Genomic DNA, 4,112 nt, shown 5'->3' with positions numbered 1-4,112 from the left:
GAACTTCTAAGTGATTATCATCTAGGTGTAAGCTATCTGCATTTATATTGATTCTAAGTCGATAATGAAGCAGTTGGTGAATAGTCTGCGCGGTTTATTTTCGTTGGTTTTTTTTCGTCATCCTCCCCCCACCCTCACCCCATTCCACGCAGCCAAAAAAAACCCACACCCCACACAAAAAACGCTTCTCTCGATCCCATCTCGATCTCATCGAAAGAAGAGCTTCGTTGCCCCTGCCGACGTACGGGAGAGCTTCCTTGCCGCCGCCGACGTACGATCTGCCGCGATCCCGTTCGATCTACCCGCTGCCGATGTACGAGATCGCCGACACCGAGATACGGGATCGCCGCCAACGCACGATCTGCCGTCTCTCGCTGCCGCCGTGGTACGATCTGCCGTCTCTCCCAGAGGAGGCGCCGCCGCGGACGTCCGGGATCACCGCTGCCTACGTCCGGGATCACCGCCGCCGACCTGCCAGAGGAGACGCCGCCTCCAATCTCCTAGAGGAGCCGCCGCCGCCGCCGGTCTCCGACGGGAGACGCCGTCGCCGCCGCCGCCGACCTTTGAGGGGAGACGCCGCCGCCACCTGCGCTGAACCCCAGGGCAGGGTGCGACGATCGTCGCAAGGAGTACTTGCCGGCCGTACACAGGTATTCTGAACCTTACCATCCTATTCTCATCATTCACAAATGTGTTCAGATAGTTGTTGCTTGTGTCGTTCCTGTTACTAGAGGAGGGCTCCACTGTCTGTGGCCATTCGCCACTCTGCCTGCAAGCTCGACGCCACAGTTTGACAGGGCCAAGGTGGTAGTAGACGATGACGAATATGGCGCCCTGGCTGTCTCAGTTCATGAGATTCCCCTATGGTGGCCGAATTTGTAACACACCAGGCTGCTCCCCTCTTGCAAATCAGAGCTAGCTTATATATTCATCCATAGGTCATGGCTGACTCCAAAGGCAACACTCCTCCGGTCCTCCTGTGCGTGATGGCAAAGCTATGCTACATGATATTATCACGTTATCATATTGCTCACCAAGTCACTAGGCCAGCTTTTGCTGTACTTTTTCTTCATTTTGTTCAGATTTATTTCATGCCCCAATGTTCTGTTATGTGCAGCTATGAGATTTTATTTGAAGAACCATGCAAAGCAATTTGAGATGATGCATATAAAGCATATTCGATTTATTAAGTGTTTTCAAGTATTCAATTTATTAAGAGTTCACTCATCATTGCCGACCGTACACAGGTATTCTGAACCTTACCATCTGATTTTCAGAATAAGAGTCTGTCTGTATAATTCATGGTGGTTAAAACAGCAGCATCTGTAGAATTCCCCTTTGTCCATGTTGTACCTACAATTTACTACTATATTTGTAGTGCTACTTCATTTGAATTTTGTAACCAAAAGAAATGCAGGCGAGTGATTCAGGGTTATTGTTCGAAGTGGCTATAATATGTAGGGGTTATTGTTCGAAGTGGCTATAATATGTGGCTGCAAACTTGCCGAGGCCAGCATAAGGAGTGATGGAGTTGTCTTCTACTTTTATTTGTTCATGTTGTCTCAACAAACTGACTTGTGTTTATGGCGACTTTTTTATGTGTCCATGGATCAGAGAGGATGGATGATGCAGTGGCCACATCAAGAGCTAGCAGGAAGGAGGCAGATGGCTTCCCATTGTAGTAAGAGACAACACACCAGGTTCTATTTCTTGTTTTTTGAAGATCATACTAGGTTATATGTGAACAAAATCTGAACTGTGATTTTTGATGTTTGAGATGTCTATAAGAGGGTGCTTGGATACGTTTTAGTCCCATGATTAAAAGTAGTGGGACTAAAACTTGCTAGCCTCATCCATGCTTGGATCCAAATACTAAAAAGACTAAAATCAAGTTATTGAGCATTTATTATCCTCCAAACCCTCCAATCCAGAACTCGCATGTGTTAAAGGAGAGGAATTAAATGAGGAGAGAGAGGGCTAATACATATTTTAGTAGGTTTCCTATGACTAAAAATTTTTAGCCTCAAGGCTAGTCCTAGCCTCTCTTTAGTCAGGGGTGCTTGGAACTTTAGCCTCTAAAAGAGACTATTTTTAGTCAGACTAAAAATAGTCCCTTGGATCCAAGCACCCTCTAAGTGTACAAATAGAAAGGCGCCAATTAATTGATCATCAAATTCAGAATAGTATGTGTGCAGTAGCTTCTATCTCAATTTGGTTTTTATGTTGTTTGTGTTTGAATTAATTAGCACCCCATACCATCGTGTTTCTTCAGCCTGCAAGGTGATTAGCACTCAGCAAACTATTGGAAAGATGTTGCTACCTTGTTTTTTTTTTCAAACTCGACATGCACATGCAAGAATAGGTATGGCTACATGCTTTCTATATCTATCAGGTTCATAAAGCATTTTGGAGAGGTGCATCTTGTTGGAGAGGTCTGGTATGCATATTTAATTGAAGAAAACAAAAGTTTTTGATATAATAAAGATTGATGAAAATTTGGACTTACTCTACCAGGGACAATTTTCATGATAAATTATACGAAGTTTGTATCTTGGGGACATCTTCATGCCGACTTACGTTAAATATTGGGATATGTCCCCTCATGTGCCAGTTTTGAGATTTTGTTAGAAGTACATGATCTATTCTTAGTTCCTGCATGTTTTTGCACCTTTGTAGATTTGAGTATAACTTAAAGTTCTAGATGCATATAAGCTTGTGAGTTAACTAAAGCTCACTTGATGGTTCTAACTAAATTCTGCAAAAATATGACCATCATGGGATGCCTGCACCAACAACTTTATAAACTGAACTACGTTTTGCTAGATGACTCAAATTTTAGAACGCGGACATTATTTTTTGGGAATGCAGTTAGCAATAGAATCAAGTCAAGCTGAAAACAAGAGATCGATTTTTCGATATTGAATTTAATTCCTTTCTTGCAAAAGCACCTTATGAGTGAGGAGATTATTCAATATTGTATTTTATTCCTTTCTTTTACCCACTGTTCTATACTGCATGCTTGCACCTGATCAGGTTTCTAACTCAATTCATTTTTGTTAGATCCGTTGATGAAGAAAACAACACATTTCACGATATGATTATTGGTACTTCCAGTTTTGTTGTACTCTCTCATTTGCCTTTGTGGGAACGACACTGCTATATTGGTTGCTTATTTAAGATCATGGTAATCATTTTTTTCTAGCCTATGTGTATTCTAATTTTCTTCCCTTTATTTTTGGTGGGATAGTTGGAACACTATGACTAGATATACAATGGTAATGTTATCAGTGTTAGGCCCTTCCATGATTTCTGTGTAGCATGTCTAGACTATCAGCGTTAATTTGAGCCTCTTACTAAATGGAGGGGCTCTGATTTTGTAATAAAAAGAAATGGAACATATTTAACTGGGAAGCGAACTCAACAAGACAAAATAGTATAATCCTTCCCCTTTCAGATTATTCCTATTTGCTTATGCATGTCGTTGTACAGATTGTTTGACTTCTCAAAGAAATGAAGCTGCATATCCCCAACCTCAACTGTTGTGTCACCATTGAGGACATCTAGCTGCTTGTTGTTCTTTAGTTACTGTTGCTCTTAAGATTAATGTGTTAGATATTCTTAGGATAGAAATTTTATGGAATTTAATGATCATTCATTTAAACAAATATACGTGATATTTCCTGTAAAAGGTTGCCTTCCAATTTATGGCCTGTTACTAAAGGGGAGTTACTAGGTCGTTTCCACCACCTCAATCGATCCTAACCTCCTCTTTTTTTATTTTTAACCTTGCAGCGATTCCTGACTCCCACCGATTTTTCTAGGAACAGATGCCCATCCTCCCATGTCCGGTTTTTAGTTTGTTATGGAATATTAACTATTATCTGTACTCCTAAAGGGGAGTTTGCGGCGGTGATGGTATGGCTTGATTTCGTTCGTTTCGTTCCTCCGAATGAAGGAACTCCATTGATATTTATTTTGCTTTGGAAATCTTCTGACTACTTGCACGAATTTTAGTTCCTACTTGTACAGTTGCCTGCATTTTGTGTTTGAGAAACATCTGCTGATTAAGTGTAAAATAATACTTGCAAGTTCTGTTTGTTGACTGCGCCATG

At 41.5% G+C, this 4,112-nt stretch overlaps 1 long non-coding RNA gene across 1 annotated transcript; it reads left to right on the top strand.

Moving 5' to 3' along the window:
- The first annotated feature begins 223 nt into the window (after nt 1-223).
- Nucleotides 224-1,526, top strand: LOC125523701. Its single transcript, XR_007290344.1, has 3 exons — nt 224-1,017; nt 1,118-1,247; nt 1,418-1,526. It is a non-coding gene; the product is annotated as an uncharacterized LOC125523701 (long non-coding RNA).
- Nucleotides 1,527-4,112: the final 2,586 nt, after the last annotated feature.

Source organism: Triticum urartu, chromosome 7, assembly GCF_003073215.2.
Source record: "Triticum urartu cultivar G1812 chromosome 7, Tu2.1, whole genome shotgun sequence".
In the NCBI taxonomy this organism is placed as follows: domain Eukaryota; kingdom Viridiplantae; phylum Streptophyta; class Magnoliopsida; order Poales; family Poaceae; genus Triticum; species Triticum urartu.
Note: the sequence above shows the minus strand (reverse complement) of the source record. Positions and strands in the feature narration are given on the sequence as shown.